A 21,842-nucleotide genomic window follows, 5' to 3' on the forward strand; every position below is an offset into this window, starting at 1 on the left:
TATTTTTTGCCAGGGCCAACTGGCCCTAGCTATAGTACTATATCTATTTAATTTTTCTGGAGGGCTACCTACCCGGTCCTCTGTTTTAAACAATTTTTGGGAGTGCCACATACAGGCACTCTATGTATTTAATTTTTCTGGAGGGCCACCTACCCGCTCCTCTGCTTTAAATAATTTTTGGGAGTGCCACATACAGGTACTTTATGTATTTAATTTTTCTGGAGGGCCACCTACCCGCTCCTCTGTTTTGAAAACTTTTTTTGACTGCCACATGCAAGCACTCTATCTATTTAATTTTTCTGGCGCGCCACCTACCCGCTCCACTGTTTTGAAAACTTCTTTGGACTGCCACATACAGGCACTATCCAAATTTATTTGTCTCCATAGCTGCCTCCACATGTTGTCTCCATTGCAACCTCCACACGTCGTCTCCATAGCTGCCTCCAAAAGTCGTCCACATAGCTGCCTCCATACATAGCCCCCTTAGCAAACGGGATGTGTCCGGCAAAATTTTGGGTTGTTTTAACGGCTTCCACATCAAACTTGTTAACTTTGTCGCCACCCTGCTGTGTTATCCACAAAATATACCGCCAAACTTTTATCATTGACCGATATTATTTCAGTGCTACTTGCGCATCTGTTTATGTTCCCCTCCCCCGCCATAACCAGGCCAAATACTTATAAGAACAGTACTACACTTGATCTTACACAAAAGTTTCTTAGAAATGCTGTTTGTAGCCCCCACCTGCTTTGCAAATTATAATTTTTTCAAAGTAAATGCTTCTGGCCCCCAGGCCCATTTTAGGTGGGGAGGAGCCGAGAGACAGGAGCTTGGACAGGCGAAAGCTGAGAGACAGGAGCTTGGACAGGCGAAAGCTCGCCAGGCAACAGACCGCCAGCTCCATCCCAAGATCCAACTAACATCATTTGAACTGCAGCACCTTTAATCTACTACTACCTTACTGCCTCAATACATCGTCCCCTTAGCAAACAAGCTGTGTCAGGCAGAATTTTCAGATGTTTCACCAGATACATAATGCAACTTGGCCCATCTGACGCCACCATGCTGGAGACCCGAAGTTTCAATCATAGCGGCACAATATGGATGCTCCATACCGTCGCTCTTAATCATGGAACCATTTCCGAAAAAATAAATAATAAAAAAAAAATAGTAAATTATAATTTTTTCAAAGTAAACGCTTCTGGCCCCCAGGCCCATTTTGGGTGGGGAGGAGCCAAGAGGCAGGGGCCGCCGGCTCCATCCCAAGATCCAACTAACATTGTTTGAACTGCAGCAACCTTCAACCTACAACCTATAACCTTTTACCTCTAAAATCTGTCTTTTCACTCCTCTTTTCTCACCTCCTTACGTTCTACTCGGGTACCATAACCGTCCCCATTGCCTCCACATGTCGTCTCCATAGCAGCCTCCAGACGCCGTCTCCATAGCTGCCTCCACCCGCCATCTCCATAGCTGCCTCTACACGTTGTCTCCATAGCAGCCTCCACACATCGTCTACATAGCTGCCACCACACGTTGTCTCCATAGCTGCCACCACACGTTGTCTCCATAGCAGCCTCCACACGTCGTCTCCATAGCTGCCACCACACGTTGTCTCGAACATCGGAAAAAGTTCGACCTGAGTAACGAGCACTCGAGCATTTTAGTGCTCGCTCATCTCTAATTATTATTAATACATTGGTAATTGTATCTAATTTATGTATTTCTACTTATGGTCAGGCTAGTGGGTTGGAGGTGTTTTATACAAACCCTAGTGTTTTTAATTTGTCTACTTATCGATAAAGTGTATATTCTTGGATGCATATCTTCTTATGTTTTCTATGTGTTGTATCAGCTATTTGGATGTGTGGATCTACTGATTTAATAGATTTATGAATGCCCAACTTTTAGTACAGTATATACCAGTGATGGTAAACCTTTTAGAGACCGAGTGCCCAAGCTACAACCAAAATACACTTATTTACCGTGAAGTGCCAACATGGCTTTTTAAGCAGTAATGTATTGCTACCTGTTCTTCCACATCTTTCGATCGTATCGTTCCCCTGAGGCCACCAATACAGTTGAAAGAAGGAGTGCAAATTCAGAATCTCATTGTAGCTTCTCTCCAGGGTCTCTCTGTAGAGGAAGAATGAAGGGTCCAGCAGAGGAACCTCAAAAAGATACTGCAGCCCTGTCCACACCTTCTCACTTTTCTCGCAGTTCCAAACAGCCAATGAAGTGTCGCTTAAAAATAGCGCAGCATCTCTTAAGTTGCCTGGGACTGCAGAAAGATTTGGTGGATTTGTTCCTGTCTGGTGAACTCTGTCCTAGGGTGATAACCTAAGTGTCCACAGAAATGGCTCTGAGTGCCACCTCTGGCACCCGTACCATAGGTTCGCCACCACTGGTATATACAGTATAAGGCAGCCAGGTAATGAAATAAAGTTTTATAAAATAGTGGCAGTATTTTTAAAATCAGCATAGCATACGCTATTGGAACCAGTCACCAGCTAAAAATTACATTCCTTGTGACAGGTTCATTTTAACTATCAAACCTTGTATCTAGTTGTGACTATAGCCACAATGATTTGTGACTACGGGCACAAAGAGAAGAGTCAGGTTGAGTTTTTTCTTATTTATCGTAATGCTGTGCTTTGGACAAGGACAAACTATTTCATATATACAGGATAAGCTCTGCTTAGATTTATTTTAACAAACAGAATAAAGTAATACAGAATTCATAAATGTTCATAAAATTATGGTATAACTCTTCCCTATGTCTTACTGTTATATTTGTGATAGTTGAAAAATGTCATGAAAGTAGCCTGAAAATTTGATTCATTGTTCCCCAATTAATTGCATCTGTCATACTGTTTGGAGTCTCAGCTTTACATTGGATACTTTGATCTTGTCATATACAGTGTGTGTACTGGTGGAATAAAATTTACACACCATGTTACTCTTAATATGCAAATACGCGAAACCAAAATTCTTATGCTGAAAGACATATATTTCTGTGCAAGGTCATTTAAAACTTAAAACAATACACTGTTTTCAAACAAAAGTCTTTATTCAATCCTTCGAATAATGCTTCAGGAATTTTCCTTTCCATGTGTCTATGCCAAAGACCCTGGAAAAGAATTAGTCTTTACAATACATTTTAAGAATATGGAATGTATTAAAAGATCATTTGAAGCATTTCTAAAAAAAATAATCAAAGCTCTTCAGATACTTTCAAAGTACCTGTCTGGATGTGTTCCAAGCCGTTCATAATCATAGTTCTCTCAAGAATTATAGTGTTGTCTAAGGACAAGGGTTATTAGAAGCATTGATCGGAATGTATGTTGCAGCGCAAACATAAAGTAATAAGGAAGAGTTTGAACACAAACAGGCATTAAAATGAGCAAAGAAATTAGTAAAAGAAAGCAGAAGAAGACTACAAAATCTTCACATTTGTTTAAGCACCTTGAGCCCTTTTTTGTTTTTCCATGCTTAACATCTACAAGACATAACTTTTCTTATCTTTCATATGGCAAATGCAGGAGGACTTATTTTTTTGGGGTAAGAGTAGTACATTCTAATTTTTTTAATTTTCAGTTAAAAATTACTCATTGAGGGGGGAGGAGCCTGCTGAGCTGCATGGCGGATGCTCTTTGCTGAGCTCCCGCGGCACAAGATCAGCTACACAGATATTTAACAGCTAAGGGAAAAAGCTCCGGACCGCTGGGGTACTCCGAAGTCGAGAAGAGGACAAGGAGACCTCGATAAATTTCTGAGGAAAAGACTTCAGTCGCCACAAGACTGAAGCTCCAAGATGGCGCCGAGCAGCCAGATAAAGAGTCAGACATCCCAGACAACTCGGACCTAGACAGCGTGAAAGAGCAGGAGGAGCTGCAGGAACTAGCAGACACAGCACTGCTCTCGAGATCCTTCATAACTAGCAAGCGCTAGTTATGAAGGAGCTCACAGCTATACACGCTGAGGTACGCACCAAAAGACAGAGAGTGGAGACGCCAGAGAATACACAAGCTGCCATTACAGAATACAGCACGGCACTAGCGCACAACATGGCAGTACAAGCAGACGGTCTAAATAATGCTTTAATGCAAATAGAGGACCAAGAAAATCAGAGTCGGAGGAAGAATGTAAGAATAAAAGGGCTTCCAGAGTCATTTACCCATGAAATGCTGGAAGATAAAGCCAAAATTCTTTTTGTGGAACTCTTCACAGAGGAAAGAGAATTGAGAGAATACACAGAGCACTACGCCCCCTGCTAGCTAAATATGACCCACCAACGGACATTGTCTGTGGCCTGACATCCTTAAGGCTGCAAGAGAAAAAAGGGAAGTAGAGGTCGATGTCCACCAGGTAACACTATTCCAGGAATTGGCTCCCTCTACTCTATAAAAGAGAAGACTACTCAGACCCCTAAGCACCTGCTTGAAGGAACAAGGAGTACTTTTCAGATGGCTATACCCCCTTGGAATCTATTTTATGAAAGATGGGAAGAGATGCACTATTAAAGTACCAAGAGACCTACAGAAAGCATGGGATATTTTAGAAGTGGCTGCTATGGACATTCTTTCGTGGCTCCTGGTCCCAGAACAACATATGAAACTTCCAACTATTGAGAAGTGGGAAACACTCTGCAAACATAAATCCCAAAAGCAAAAAGGAAGGAGGCGACTGACCCATAGGAATATGTGGACTCTCAAATTATGAAACCCAGCATGACTCTACTACTGTATTGAGTATAGTTATAACTAAGATTGCTTAACCCACTTGTAACAGGGCAACTGCTACCCTAAAGAGTGATTTAGCAATAAGCTGAACATAATTAAACCTCAAAGGTGTAGTAGATCTATGCCTTAGCAGTCAGGCATCAGAGATTTTATAACTACTATAAAGCGAAAAGAAGAGTAGGAATATTAATCTCACGTGCAGTCCCTTTTAAACATATCTTGACCTGGATGGACACAGAGGGAAGGGTACTGTTAGTAAAGGGGAAAATTGGACACACGACAGTAACTCTAGTGTGCCTCTACGCTCCTAATTATGGCCGCATGGCTCAGAGGCATACTGAGGAATGTAGAAAACATATCAGAAGGGTACAAAATATATGCCGGTGATATAAATATTGTTCTGAACCCACTTGTTGATTGCTCTACAGGCACTTCATCAAATTCAGAAAAATCGGAATAGCTCAAAAAGTTATATAAGAAATGGGACTGCTAGACACATGGTGGTTAATGCACCCCCAAGTGAAAGATTTCTCCCATTATTCAGCAGTGCACAAGATATATCAATGTCTAGATTATATCTTCACCCCTATAGCAACACCAGACATTATCAAAACTTTACGAGACACTATTAGACGATCTCAAACAAGTAGAAATCATGGAAAGGAAATTAAATTTCTATTTCGCTAAAAATAGTTGACACTTAACAAATTATCATGTGGGAAGCCCACAAAGTGGCAATAAGAGGAGAACTAATGGCTTTAGGAGCATGGTGGAAAAAAGAGAGAGAAAGAAAAATGCAAGGCTTACTAACCTGCATAATAAATATTGAGTCAGCAGAAAAAAGATCTTAAGGAAAGCTGAAAGAACTAATGGATGCTAGGAAAGAACTACTGGATCTATTGAACTTGCGCTCATCCAGGCGATATCAGTATACAACGTTCACGCAATATATGCATGGGGACAAGGGGAATAAATTGATGTCACACCTTAAAGAGGAAAGAGAGCAGGTATTTTTGGACACCATTGTGGTGCAAAATGGAAAAAAATGTGAAATGGCTGATGTTGCAGAGGCTTTCCACAAGTTCTACCAGGATCTATATAATTTAGATAAAGGAAATGCAGAGACACCCATTCTTAAAAGAGAACTAACAAATAAATTATTAAATAAAATATCCCTCCTATCACTAGATGCAACAGCACAAACAGAACTCACCAAACCAGTCACACCAAGAGAAATCAAGAGAAACATCTCTACCCCTTAAAAAACGCCTATGACCAGACGGTTTTCCCCCAGGATACTATAAAAACGCAACGCAATACTGGAAGGGGTACCATTACCACAGTGCTCCCCAAACCAGGAAAAAATCCAGAAAATTGTGGCAGCTACCACCCTATATATCTATAAAATTCACACATCAAAATATGGGTAAAACTTCTCTATAGGACACTGAGTCCATACCTCACTGAATTGATAAATAAAGAACAAACTGGGTTTGCCCCTGGTGGGAGGGCAATCACAACCCTACCAGAGTAATTCACGCTATTTACTATGCCACCATCAAGAAAATGCCCCTTGTCCTTCTTGGCACAGACGCCGAGAAGCCATTTGATAGGGTTTCTTGGTATCATATGACAGCAACGCTACAGCGTTTTGGGATATCACAGAAATTTATAGAGGCAGCAATGTCTTTGTATTAAGACCCCACAGCTTGCAATAAAGTAAATGGAGCCCTGTCGGGTGCCTTCCGAATTGGGAACTGAACCAGTCAGGGGTGCCCCCTTTTCATTATGGAAATGCAAACACTAGTGCATGCAGCTTTCGGGGGCATTCTCCTATTAATGCTAACAAATCCATCAGAATCCTTACCTAAATCTATAGATCTTTTCCAAGAGTTTGGGGTAGTATCTAATTTCAAAATAAATTTATAAATATTTCATCCCTGTACAAAGGAAATTATATCCCCTTACTAAATCAGATACAAACCACTCCCACCTCCTATATGCTCCCATTCGTACCATGGATGGGTAGGAAAAACTTACTCATAGCTTTCATGATGCCTAAGATTTTGTACCTGCTGCAAATGATTCCGAAAGCACTCCCTAATGCATTTTTCACAAAGCTAAGATCAATCTTCAGCAAATTCCTGTGGGAGAGCGGAAGGCAAGGGCGGAAGGCAAGAATGGCACACAATAGACAGATCCTCAAAAAAAAGATGTAGGATTCGGCCTACCAGACACAAAAATATACGAGAAAGCTATTCATCTTAAAATATGAACACAACTAAATAATGATAACTTTTACAATTTAGGTATAGAACTATAAAAAACTATGATGGAACCCAAACAACTAGCTAAATTGTGGAATATAAATACGAATGAGCAAGGTACAAATCGAATCACATTAGGGACAATAAACACAATACAAGCGCTGGGGGCTGAAAAGAACCTGCTAAACACACCTTCCCCCCTGATGCCTAGCAGTCTTATTACCCTTTTTACTCAAACGTAATAGGAAAACGGTCTCTGATACATGGACCACATGGTCAAACATCACTTTAAAACAGTTTCATGCTAAGTCATATGAGAAACTGGGGGAAAACCTCAAAAAACAAAACAAGGGAATAACTCTCCTACAACTAGCAGAACTTAAAATTACTCTGGAAACACTTATAAACATTTCCCCCAATTAAAAGACGCTTCCTGGCTAAAAAAAAGATGCAATACCTAAAGGCGCAATCTTGATCTTTTATGACTTCATCAACAACTTACACTCAGGCACTAAACCAGCTTATATCACAAGTTGGGAAAAAGATCTTTACACTAACTTCTCTGATGCACAAGTTAAAACTATTCATAAAAACTCACACGCCTTCTCAAGATGTGTGAGGATTCAAGCGAATTCTTATAAGACAGTAATGAGATGGTACAACACTCCTGCAATGTTGAAACAAAAGGGCCTAAATAGCTCAGATACATGCTGGAGATGTGGCATAGAGAGAGGGACACTAGGACATATACTGTGGGAATGCCCGCTTATCCAGCTGTTCTGGAAGGAGATTGAGAAAAACATCAAACAAGTCACAGAAGTCAATATAACCCTCACACCAGACTCAGTAATCTTGTGGCCATAAAACTTGGACACCTAGTAAAAAAAACCCAACTAATCCAAGCAGCTAGATTGGTAATACCATCAAAATGGCTATAAAGGGACCCCCCCAAAGTGGAAGAGTGGGTCAAGAGATTGGATACTATATGCAGAATGGAGGAAATGGTCAGTTGGGAAAATAGAACCCACCATAAATTCTTACTCTTATGGGAACCATGGAGTAAGTTCAAGAAAAAGAAGTAACACTACCTTAAATAACAATATCGTAGAGGGTAATACGCATAGGGGGTGATACATAAGGAGGAGAACAGGCCATATCATATCAATAAAACAAATATCACCTACGATCGAACAAGAGATGACTTAGCTCTGTGGTTGGACCTCAGGGTCACTGCATGACACTCAAGGTCTTTAAACTTTTTAGGTAATATGAATACAAGGTACCTGAAGAAGGTAATTAAATGTGGAAGTTTCCAATGATAAATAGCTAAATGTCAGGAAACCTGCTTTTCCATTCATTGTTTTATGCCCACCACCTATTGCCCACCCAACCACCTCCCACCAACCCAACCAGCATACCCCGAGTACGTCCAAGACGTTGCCGGGCTATGGTTAAATGTTATTAATGACATATAGGATTTGGAATTCTGTACAAGATTACAGGTGGAATTAGAGGCAACATCGTGCAAACTGTATAAGCCCCTAAGAGCAGAACAGGAGTTTCGAGGTGTGGAACTCCAGGAAGGACTCTCTAGATAAATGTTTCTATGTTAGAGAATATCATCGGGACCCAATGTGCTTTATATATACACTGTACCACTTAACCCCCCGCAACCAATATCTCAATCCCCCTACTAACATTCCTTATCCCCACCAAGTATCTTAAATATGTATATAAATGGCTTACTCTGCAGAGATTGTTTTTACATGGTAAGCCCCTTTGAGGGGTGTTGAAAATTGTAAGCACACTCGTTCTGTTAGAGTGATATTGGCTATGACATGTATCTTACTGTTTTGTAAAAGGAAAAATAATAAAAACATAAATACAAAAAAAATAATTACTCATTGGTAAAAATGTAACTCTTTCTTATCTTTTACTACTTAAGAAAAAAACTATAAGAAGAATTCACTTTTTATGTGTCCTCATATTCTTAGAGTTACCATGTTTTAACTTCAATCAATAGAGCATGATTAGGGTAATTTTTTGTTACATAAAATAATGTTTTAATTGGTAAATTCTACTTTTGTAAATTATTATTAAATATTTTTTCAATACAATACAAGATTATGTTTTTATCTAAACTGGCATTACTTCAACTTTTTGATATCTTTTTTATTATGCTTTTGTGGGAGACCGGTAGCACTAAAATTGCAATTTAGGCACAGTTTTATATATAATACAATAACCTCTTAGCAAAGGTTGTTATGGATGTGGGAATATCTATTTTGAGTTTTATTCTTATATATTTTATTTTACACAACTTATAATTACTTTGGGGGGAAAGATTATATTTTAGTGGGTTTTTTTGCTTCTATAATTTTTTTTTTCCTAAAATGTATTTGTAACTTTTCTTTAATGTCACACTATAGAAGTTACACAATTAATACTTCTAGTTTTACCCTAATAACCTTCCTATTAGACCCAGCATATAGCAATTCCATGTATTCGGTGATCACATTACGGGAAGCTTAAGAGGGAACAGAGGGAACCCATGTTGCACTGCTTGCTTCTTTAGCTACCATGGTAAACATCGATTGCAATTGTTGAGGGCAGATGAAGCAATGTATAAAATCCGGTCTTTCAATGTTGACCAAGCTTCTACACTCAAAATACAAGTGCCTTCACCAGCACTGACCTCATCACAGTTAATCAGTAATAGCATAATCACCCTTTGTTGTTAATTGGTTAAAGGGAATCTGATATTATAATATTATTTATAATTCTTATATTATAATTTTATAAATAATATTATTATAAAGAAAATTATAAAGAAAACCAAATTACTAAACCAAATGAAATGCACAAAAACTTACACTGTGGTGAGAATTGCCTCAAGATCGGTAACTGGCAGCATCTCTCTGAGCAGTAAAACAAAAAGATTATCTTTGTTAATTCCCCTGCACTTTGTACATGATCTGTGAAGTAGTGTTTATTTCAGGAACATGTAAAGAATTCTTCAGACTGACCATCAGTAGGACAAGATTATCTTCCATTTAATTTTATTGTTCATTTATACAGTAGGTTTAGAGTTATTTTTTAAATTACTTTTTAAAGAGAACAATTAAATGAGCTCAGTAGCAACAGTATATCAAATGTTTGGCTGCCTTGGACTAAAACATTGATGACCTAACTTTAGCATAGGTTATTAATACCAGATTAGTATGGGTCAGAAACATCAAGGATAAGAATCCGACAAAGAACACTGTCTTAACTCTTTTTGAAGCAAAGTGAGGTACCTTGAGTAGTGGTTGTGCTTTATATTGCAGATCTCTTTCCCCTGAATTGGACTGAGCTTGTAACAGGTCACAAGACCAATAATAATGATATCAACAATTGGTATAGCAAAATTGGCATTCAATGAAATTGATCAGATGAGATTTGAAATTGCTGATAGACCCCAATACTAAATGTTTTTTAGTGCCCTGTACAGACACAAATGCAGGTGTCAGTAAATGTCCATGCCCTTTCAACAAAGGTTACTTACAGTATTCCTGTTATTATTGTTAACTAGTGACAGTACCTAGAGATTTGGGCAGGTACAGTTTGTGTTAAGTGACAGGATTAAGTGACACAAATTTAAAGGGGTGTTTTCATCTTGGAAAATAATTGTTATTTTTGTATAATAAAGAGTTGTACACCTTTATAATATACTTTCTATATTGTTTTCTCATAGTTTTTTAGATCTCTTCCTGATGCCATTCCATAGGAAGCTGTATTGTGTACTTCCTGTGGATAGAAATCTGTTTGTGCACGGCTCATTAGTATCTCAGAGAGTAATGAGAGCTGTGTCTTGTAACGAGCCGTGCACCTGTGTGACATCACATGGCCAGGACAGATTTCTATCCAATGGAAGTAAACAATGAAGTTTCTATAGAATATTTTAGAAATCATGTGGAATGAATATCAAACGTAAATTGGAAACTTGTATAACTTTTCTTCATAAAAACAATAACATTTATTTGCTGAATCTGAAGCACCTCATATCTTCCCCACTCGTACAGTGAAGAAGCCTGTAGTCTATCATCACTGTCTAAAAAGAGCACAGTAAGTGTAAATTATACATACTACAATGAAGAAGTGGATGCCGGGGACATGCTGTCTTTGTTTACACACAGATCCCAATCCATATGAGCAACGTACGGAACAGAAATAACAGTAGATGATTTAAGGAGAATGTAAGACAAAAAATAACACATGATAAATTACCATTAAAAAGTATTCATAAAATACATAGCAAAGCAAATGAACCCAATGAAACATGGTACAAGTAACTTGCAGAGTTAAAGCGCAGATTGTAATTGGATAACTGTGGCCCCATCTGTGAAAAGCCCTTTCTATCATTGCTTTCCAAATACTGTAACTTGCTGCGCCATCTGTTTTAGTAGAGAAAGATATATGTCAGCCATGTAAAGAACTTAGCATTTTGAAAGTGTGCACTTTAAAAGACCAATAGCGAGCAAGCTCTCCAGCTGAGTAATGTATGGCTACTATAATCACAATACATCTGGGATGCAAATAAGCTGCATTTATTCTACTGCGTATTTCACATTGTCACTGCACCAGAAGTAAATGCAAATATTTGCATATACATTAAAAATGTGAAAGGAGTTTTACTTGATATATTAGAAATGTGTTTTGTACTGATTCTATATCAGTGGAAAATGCAGGCTTTACGGCAAACGCATAACTCATCTTAACAGGTCTGTACAGTTTTACAGTAATGTAATGTATGGTAGATTGGAAAATGATGTCACTGTTTTCTTGTTGGGCTGAGTCCGATGTAAGTTCACAAACGGAGAAATGGGAAAGGAGGGTGAAATGGAAAATAACGAGTGTAGCGTTAAATCTGCCCACGTCCTCATCTATTGGCATTACAGAAAGTCTATTCTACGAGACCAATACGTTTTACTGAAAATTACTTCAATCTCTTAACAAGCTTTCTCTCTTTTGCTTTGCTATGTAACATTGGGCTTGTTCAACTGAGACAATGATATCAATTTACTGTGTTGGTTTAATAGTGTGAATTTACTGAAATAGGTTTCGAAGCTCTCAACTTGCTCTCTAGAGGAGACTGCTACTGTGCTTCCACATAGCTCAACTGCACATTCTAATTGCTAATCAGGATTAGGGGCTAATCTGGGAGGATATCATTGGAAAATTCATCAGATCTGGATATGTTAACTGTGAATTAATTGTGTAATTGTTTGCAGAAGAACAACAGGATATGTTTATAGAGAGAAACACAATTTTGAAATAGTGTGTCCATTTATACAACTTTCCCTATCCTGTAAATCCCTGCTCCCCGTTTCTCATCCAGGTGCTTTGCTGCTTATCTAATCAACATGTATCGTACATAGTATAAGACATGTACATTCATTTTTTATGGCACATATTATGCACAACTTTGTGAGGAAATTGCTAACAAAATTTTTCACAAAGGCAGGAATTTCTTATGACTTTATTGAATGCCAGTCTTTACCCCTGCCAGCGTACTGCAAGTTGCAAATAGTAAGAAAGTCTTGCCCCTTGATGTGGCAGAGATTTCAGATGTAGCCTCCACTGGTTTTCTAGCAGAGACTATATTAAATACGATGGGTGCCGCTATCCATCCGAACCAAAATGGCATTCACAGGGGAAAACAATCAAAATATTGGAAATGTGACTTTCTACATGCCTTGTCTACCAGAAATCTGGCTGACAAAAAGGTGTGTTAACCCCCCCCCCTCCCATGTATCTTGTTTTTTTAAATGGACCCATTGTCAGCAATTATTTTAAGGTTTTTGCTAAGGTAATGGCAGAGCAACCACAAGTCATAGCTGTCATATTATAAACTGTGTATTTAAATGCCCATGACCCAGTGAAAATATAACTCATCATTTTGCAATCAGATGAATTTTACAACATAATGTCATTAAACAAATATAAAACAGTGGAAGCAGAAATGTTTATGCATTTTCAAGCGTTTCATTCTTAATTTTCTTATAAATGGAAAATAAAATTTTCTATAAAAGAATTTGCACTGACATGTCAAGGTCAGGACATAGTTTAAGATTGCAGGAGAAAGACAAAATGCCAGGTACAAAAAAAGAAGTATCTAAATAAACAGCAAACAAAACCCTAAAAACAAAAAACATTCAATTTAATGATAGGTAGGAAGTACATAAAAGGAAAAAAGAAAGTTGCATAAAACATAGCAACAAACTTGAATAAAACACCTTAGAGATGTGTAGGTCATACTGCAAAAATAGTAAATAGTAAAGCAAAATAAACTATGATACATGAGGAGGGCAGTGTGGTCAGTTGTGGTGTGAGGGGTATACAAGCGGTCCCCTACCTAAGGACGCCCAACTTACAGCTGACTCATATACACCTGCGCTGTCCTAGTAATATAAATGCTAGCTAATGTGGTACCTGTGATGGAGCATGAAAACTTCCAGATGGTAAAATCTCCTCCTCTCCAATTCTTTTTAATTTTTTTTTTTAGAAACACTGGCCCCTAATGGACTTAATCATGAAATAGAGCTATTTGCTTTTTAACACTTATTTATGTTTTAAGACATATTCTTTCAAAGAAGGTGTACATACATACATACATATTTTATACATATTCTTCATATATTTTTTCATTAATAATAATAATTCCTTTATTTATACAGCGCACACAGATTACGCATCGCTGCACAGAGCTTGGCAGATCAGTCCCTGTCTCCATGGGGCTCACAATCTATTCAATTGTATCAATAAAAAGATTTTTATTTATTACATACTTTTTTCATCTAGATTAGGATGTACATTTAGATAAATACACACTTTTTATATTGTTGAGGGCATCAGATGCGTTTTTGCTTAGGGAGTCTCCCTGAGGTACACAATGGGTACCAGCAATGTTTACAGTTTCCAAATCCTATATAAAGAGGCTCGTCATGGTGTGGCACACATACCTCGCATTCCTGACGAAGAAAGTCGTGACTTTCAAATCTGGACGTTTTTATGGTCCATCACGGGTACCACATTAGCTAGCATTTATATTACTAGGACAGCACAGGTGTATTCTATATTTTTTAATCACCTTTACTTATTTGAAGGAATAGTGTGGGCTACCCCTTCCTTCACCAGCGAAGTCCAACCACACTCCAAATTGTCTACTCTGTTTTTTTGCGCCATTTGAAATTGTATTGATTTGACAGACGGACCTCTCTGCTCACTTTAACTTCTGGTGAAGCTTTTTGGATTCTTTCATCTATTCTTTGGCTGCAATGATAAGCTGTAAGCTGTCTGTAATGAAGCTTTATTGATAGTCCTTGCTCCCATGACAGTACAAAAGTTTGAATATTAAATTGTCACAGGAAAAAAAAGAATTGTGTCTGAAGTTACACTATACAAAATATACCAGTTTTGACTTACATACAAATTCAACTTAAAGGACACCTCTTATTAGGTCTCTGTTACTAATTCTGTCACCACTACCTGTTGGAGCAGCTCACAACGATCCATCCCAACTTTTTATCTAGTTCTTCATACATTAATCATTCTAAAATCATCTTTTCTTTTCTTTATTATGTAAACTAGCCTGGGCACATTGAGAGAGACAGTGATGTCACCCCTGTTACCCCTCCCCTCTCCTCCCCCTGCTCATGTCTGTGTGTAATGTATAGTAAAGCATTGCTAGTGCTTGTGATTTTTCTGCTAACATGCTGTGTTCTCCTATACACATGTTTGAGACACAGACATCGGTTACACAAGTACCTGACAGGCTTTCTTCTCCTATACATATGAGAGAGAAAGAGACATCAGCTACACAAGTGCCTGGCATCCTCTTCCATACACATGGCTGCATCCTGTATATCCTGTACCTACACACAGGGTGCAGAGGCCACCAGCACCAGGAGTGTCACATCATTATACAGGCTGTCAGTCATGTGTATAGGAGTTTCATATACACAAAGGCTGCAGTGGGTGCCAGAACCAGGAAGTATATAAATGAGCCAGCACCAGGAGTGTCACATCATTATACAGGCTGTCAACCATGTGTATAGAAATATCTCATACACAAAGGCTGCAGGGGGCGCCAGAACCAGGAAGTACATTGATGAGGCAGCACCAGGAGTATCACATCATTATACAAGCTGTCAGTCATGTGTATAGGAGTATCTCATACACACACAGGCTTCAGGGGGTTTGGCCTCCACAACCAGGAAGCACATAGAGGAGCCAGCACCAGGAGTGTCACATCATAATACAGGCTGTTTGTCATGTGTATAGGAGAATCTAATAAACACACAGGCAGCAGGCGGGGTGGCCGGTAGCACCAGGAAGGACATAAAGGAGCAAGCACCAGGAGTATCACATCATTATACAAGCTGTCAGTCATGTGTACAGGAGTATCTCATACACACAGACTGCAGCACCAGGAAGTACATAGGAGGAGCCAGCACCAAGAGTTTCACATCATCATACAGGCTGTCAAGTATTTAGGAGTATCTCATACATACATAGGCTGCAGGGGCTGTCAGCAACAAGAAGAACGTAGAGAACCCAGCACCAGGATTGTCACATCATTATACAGGCTATCAGTCAAGCACTGGGGAGGGGGGTGACTGTACCTTCCGCTCATGAATTAACTGGACTGCTGAATTTGATTCATTGCACATCTCATGTCATTAGCATATAGCTTTAGTACCTGATTGTTTAAGTTTACAGGCATGTAGAGGGACAATGTAGGGAATGTGGCAATGCTTTCTAATGGCAATTTACGAAAATATATTTAAGTTTGGTGGTTAATTTGCCTGACAGGTTCTCTGTAAGTGCAAACCAAAAGAACATATCTAGTACATAACTCGGGGACTGCCTGTACTTATATTCTATATATATATATATATATATATATATATATATATATATATATATATTTATTATATTTTAGGCTAGTTGTATACAAGTGAGTTCCTCATATCAGTTTAGTCTAGATTTTCTACATTTGGGTGGGTAAATACATTGAACTCATGAGAAAGTTGAGGTAGTAAGAGATGTTGCCAATTAAAGGCTCCTTGCATGCATATGGAGACTTTAAAGCTCCAGTTGAAGATTCTGGTAAATATGTAAATATGTTTTCCCGGATTGGATAAGGAAAACCATGCCTCTTTAAGTTACCTTGTAAGGTAGCTCCCTTACCATCAAGAATGACTTTTACAAAAGCCTAATGATATGATGTGAAATCAAAGCCAAAACAGTTTATCTATTCCAGAAGGAATAGATTCCCAACTGTAGACAGCACTGTTTTGACATGATTGCATCTCTTCAGTACAGAGTAAGAAACTGGTTTAGCTGATCTATTCCTTCTGAAATAAATAAACTGGTTTGTCTTTCATTTCACATCATGTCATTGGACTTCCTAAAAGTCAAGCTTGATGGTGATGGGGGCAGCTTTACAAGGCTTGTTTTTCTTGTCCCATTCTGGAAAACTCATTTGCATATTTCCCAGCATCACCTAGTGGATGTGATGGGTGCTCCCACGATCCCTGTCTCGGATTGCTGGAGCACCCATATCCCTCAGTGTGCCCCAGTGCCTCAGTCAAATGGATTTTTGAGCTGTCATCACAGACACCATGGGGAATCAATGAGGATATGCTATTTTCAGGTTTCTACAAAAAAATAAAAAGTAAGTTATGTTCACGTTTTCCTCTCACAGGGGTCATCTCTTTTACACCCTTCTACCACTTCATTCGCTCATTCATCTTCGCTCATCACTCTCAGCACTCTGTGTAGGCACACAGGATCACCTTCAGTTTGCTTTCCTGTGATCCCTTATCTTTTTTTATTTTTCACATTTCCCCCCCCCTTTTTTGCACACACTCACCTCCACTTTTTCTTACTCACTCTCTGCCATTCTCCTTGTCGCACATTCCTCTTCTTTTTCTTCTCTTCATTGGTCTTTTTCTTCCTCACTCCACACTTGGGCTTTGGTCGACCTCCGGCTTGGCCTCACTTTCACATACTCTTTCCACACGATACAGTTTTATTGTGCACAATAGTTCTCATACATCAGTTCACTCTAGTATCTTATATACTACCCATGCGTCTTGGGCTGTTACTCTTATCCAGTTGTCTTTTACAGTTATTATCAGATACTTTTTTCACAACTGCTTACCATTATTGCCCCTAGGTCTGCATACGCCACTATATTCCTTATGTGATGTGAATTTGTGGTTTGAACATGCGTTATATCCTGCCGATCCCTTGGAATAGTTTGCCTTGACTAGATGAATTCGCAGAAGTCCCGAAGAATTCCATAAGAATGGCTCTCTGGTCTCTTTCTCCTTGACGGCCTTGACATTCTGCATGTTGGTTTTTAATTTTCATTTGAGATATAATATGTTTTCATTAATACATGTATTACCCTGTGTATGCATATACCTCTACTTATTAAGATCTGAATCTGTGTAACTCGGCTCGATATATTGGTGTGTATGTATGTATGAGTGTACATGGGCCCATGTATGTATGGATGTGTGCGTGTGGGACAGTGTGGGGTAAAAACCTAGTTATGCATGTATTAATTTAAACCTCTTGGATTAATGAATATATATATACGGTATATTTTATTATTTTTCATTATTACTCAGTTACTAATGGGTATTGACACTATATATACTTAATGTATGCACTTTATGATTGTTGCAATATTTAATAATGTTTACATTTTAATAATAATTATGTTAATATTATACTCAAAGTATTGATGTTTAAGAACAGGCTTCTTAGCACTGCCTTTAAATTAGGCACTATGTACCTCTGGTTATACCTTGGGTTATTTACTCATTTATTTATTTATCTTCAGCACTTTGGGCACTTTATTCATACACTAGAGAGGCTCCAGCGCGCACGCGCTCATCTTCCCCTCATTACTTAGTCACGGCCCTTCCCGAAGTGACGTTTTACCACTTCCGGTCACACACATGGGCGCCTCCATCTTGGATGCCGGTCATTACACAGCTGCAGACATAAACTAATCTACACAGGTATTTATATATATATATTACACTAGTTGGGCACCCCTGAGGAAGCCGCGGTTCGCGGTGATACGTGTGGGGCATCTTGCTCGACCCTGTCTCCCTGCACTGTCCGGGCCAAATGGTGAATATTGTTTTTACTCGCAGCAGGCTTATTGTTAGGGGCTCTTTTCTCTTGCTCCCTCTGCTTCAGGCTTTTCCAGCGGAGTGACTGTCTGGCATACTACAGGTGGGCATTCGCGGTCTGGGTGTCATATATATGGTTCTAGACACTGCATGGTGTCTGTTGATTCATGACTCATGCCACATTATTGGTGTTTCATTTCCTGAGTGCCCAGATTAATTGCCACCCACTTTGTCCTGTCTGTGTGAGTTTCCATATATCTGCATTTTGCATGGTCCTTGGACAGTGGTTAGTGAGGGTTGTCCACATTATCAGGTGCCACTGTCTCCCTGTTGTCCGTTTTTCTGTTGGGGGTACAATCTGGTTTGTATCTCCCCACATTTTAAATGTTTTTATATATGTTTTTGTCCAATTAGTGTTTTTTCGAGTAATCATCTATTGTCCAATAAAGATTATTGTTTTTCTCTACTTAACACATGATTTTTTTGTGTTGTCCTTATAATCTGGCATCTCCCTTCCTGCCTCGCCAGATCTTTGTGTGCTATTGCCAAAGGGAAAGCTCCCATGCGATATCCCTGAATATTCCTGCGATCCTGGTTGTTCCTGATTCCATGTTCCTGTGTGTTCCATTCCGTTCCTAAATTCCTGTTTCCCTTCTGCCTGGACCTCCCGTTGCTGACATCAGATTGGACTTTATCTTGCATCTCTGCCGCCTGCCCAGACTCTGTGCCTGAACCTGACCACGAGACTGTCTCCTGCAAAGGTACCTTGACCTTAGCTGCCACCGCGAGCTAGTTGCACCTGTGGTACCCCGTTGCATCAAGACCATCCCGCTGAACACCAGGTGCCACTTAGATTCCGGTCCCTAGTGTCGGCTAGTACCACCTCCCGCAGTGGTCCAGAGGATCCACAGATCCCACATCCTGACAGTGGAGCGTCAATGGTTATACAAGGCGGCCTCAATTCACAAACTCTACTAAGGAGATTGTTTACTTCCTGACCATAGTTAAAAGCCTCTCACTCAGCTTAACTAGTTCCCTACACTGTACTGAAGAGAAGCAACTAGGTCAAAACAGTGCTGTCTACAGTTGGGAATCTGTTTCTTCTGAAATAGATTTACGGGTTTTAATCCCGCATCATGTCATTGAGCTTCTTGAAACTCATAAACCTTACAAGGTTGCAAAAGAGGTCTAGTTTTTCTTGTCCCGTCCTGGAAAACTTATTTGAATATTTCCCCTAACAAATTTGCTTGCTTATAACAAGACTTAAAAATATATACATAAACATATGCAGAAACTAGATACCCCATACATTTGAGAATTAAATGAAGTTGTCAGGATCAGTGGATCCTCTGGACCACCGCGGGAGGTGGTACTAGCCGACACCTGGGACCGGAGTCTAAGTGGCACCTGGTTTTTACCAGAGCCCGCCGCAAAGCGGGTTGGACTTGCTGCGGCAGGATACCACCAGGTCGTTCCACAGGTGCGACTAACCTACGGTGCCAGCTGAGGTCAAGGTACCTTAGCGGAAGACAGTCTTGTGGTCAGGTCCAAGCAGTAGGTCAGGGCAGGTGGCAGAGATGCAAAGTCAAGTCCAAATCCGGGATCAGCAATGGGAGGTCCAGGCAGGAGGGAATGGGAGGACAGGCACACGGGACACAGGAACACAGCAACACGGAGGGACTCAGGTAACACGGATAAACGGAGGGACTCAGGTAACGCAGGAAACACAGGAACGCAGAAACAGACAGGAACGCAGGAATATTGCAGGGGAGCTTTCACCATGGAGTACATACAAAGATCCGGCAGGGAATGATGGGAGCCATTGGGTGAAATACAGAACAGGAAGTGGCCAGCGCCAAACACCTGTGCGCTGGCCCTTTAAATCTGAAGGCACTGCCGCGTGCATGCCCTAGGGAGCAGGGCCGCGTGCGGGACCTAGTCCGGATGGGAGCGGGAGCCAGGGGAAGTGAGTGCACGGGAGCGGGGTGGGGGCAGCGGAGAGGGGCACGGGTGCACCTGCGATCCGTGGTATGGATCGCGGGGGTGCCCATGACAGAAGTATTATTCCAGGATAAACTTTATTTTCATTGTAGAGTACTGTATCTTTATCTGTTACACATGCTTTTTAAACTTGCAATATATATAATTCAGAGAACCTATTGCTATATTTGGTTCTTTTTTTTGGTTAAAAAAAGCAAAAAAACTAAAATGAATCTCAATCAGGTGAGGTGAACAAGTATCTCACTTGCTTTCCTTTCATGCTGGGAGAAAGTTCTATTTTCTCACTGCACTCGGAACACTCTGTATCTGATATCACAGTAAGTATTGTGTTTTCTATATCTAATTGCCACAAATTAGACTTTGTTGTTTGTGTAGATGTATTTCAGTAACAGCAGGTATAACACAAACAAAGCAGATTGACATTGCTTACACAATATAGAAAATCAAATCATTTTTATACACTGTGGAACATGTGTGCCAGCTTCATCAAGAAGTATTCAACTTTTGCCATAAATGAGAACTTAGATGGTTCTTGAAACAAGTTTGCAGTAACTTTAAAAAACTTCAAGAGGAGTTCAACCCCTTAGATGTACTGTGGAATGCTGACAAACAAACAAGCATTCTACGAGGCTGTGTTCACATGCACCATTTGAATTGCATTTCCAGCTTGATTTATCACTAGGCCAATTGACGTATCCAGTGGGCGTTGTGCTTGACCTTCGCCAGGTTCGACCTGGAATAGTTTTGCTATGCAGGTTTTTCAAAAAATGCTTGCAGGTTTTTCAAAATTACACAGGCCCAACCTGCCTACCGTCACTTCCATCTACGGCCTGTCCACTCACACCAGGATTTAAATGCCTCTGGCAGCTTTGCCGGCGGTATTTAGAGGGTTAACACCTGCGATCGGTGCCAGCACCATCTGGCGGTGTTTCCTTCAATATGCCCACCTGTATGGAGAGGGCTCAGCACTTGGGCCCTCTCCATACCCCTGTAGCCAGAATGTGACGTAGTAGTACGTCACATGTTTGTAAGGGGGAAATTGCATTTTAAAAAGCTATTTTTGTTCAATGTTGATGTCACATCCAGAGTCTAAAGGTCAGAAAGTTTGACAAACAGTCAATCTTTCTGGATTTAAATCTTCTTAAAGGGGTATTCCGGGAATATGAACGTCTGATATAAAAACCCATAATGCTATAAATAAATGCATATAACAAAACTCAATGTAATTGGTCAGAAAATGGACCTTAAATAGTTTGATTTTATGGTTTACAAAATTTATGGTCTCTCTAAAATATGCAAAGTTATCACCAAGATGGCTGCCACTGGAAACTACAAGTTCCATGATCCTTTAATTCTCAGTAACTCCTCCTCCCTTTTCTGCTCTGTGATGATCTAAAAGACTTTCTTGCTCTGTTACCATAGTAATGATGTGTAACTGCCATCACTACACATCACCACAACTCTGGCCATACTGAATGCACTGCATTTAGTGGTGATCACATGACGTGCCCAGGCAGGTACAGGACATATGATGTGAACTCTTATGTCCTGTGTCTTCGCTGTATGGAGGAAATCAACGGACTGATTAAAGGGCCAAAAGCATTTTAATTCTCCTTTTACAGTGTATGTCAGCAGC

Source organism: Engystomops pustulosus, chromosome 1 (genome assembly GCF_040894005.1).
Source record: "Engystomops pustulosus chromosome 1, aEngPut4.maternal, whole genome shotgun sequence".
Classification (NCBI taxonomy): domain Eukaryota; kingdom Metazoa; phylum Chordata; class Amphibia; order Anura; family Leptodactylidae; genus Engystomops; species Engystomops pustulosus.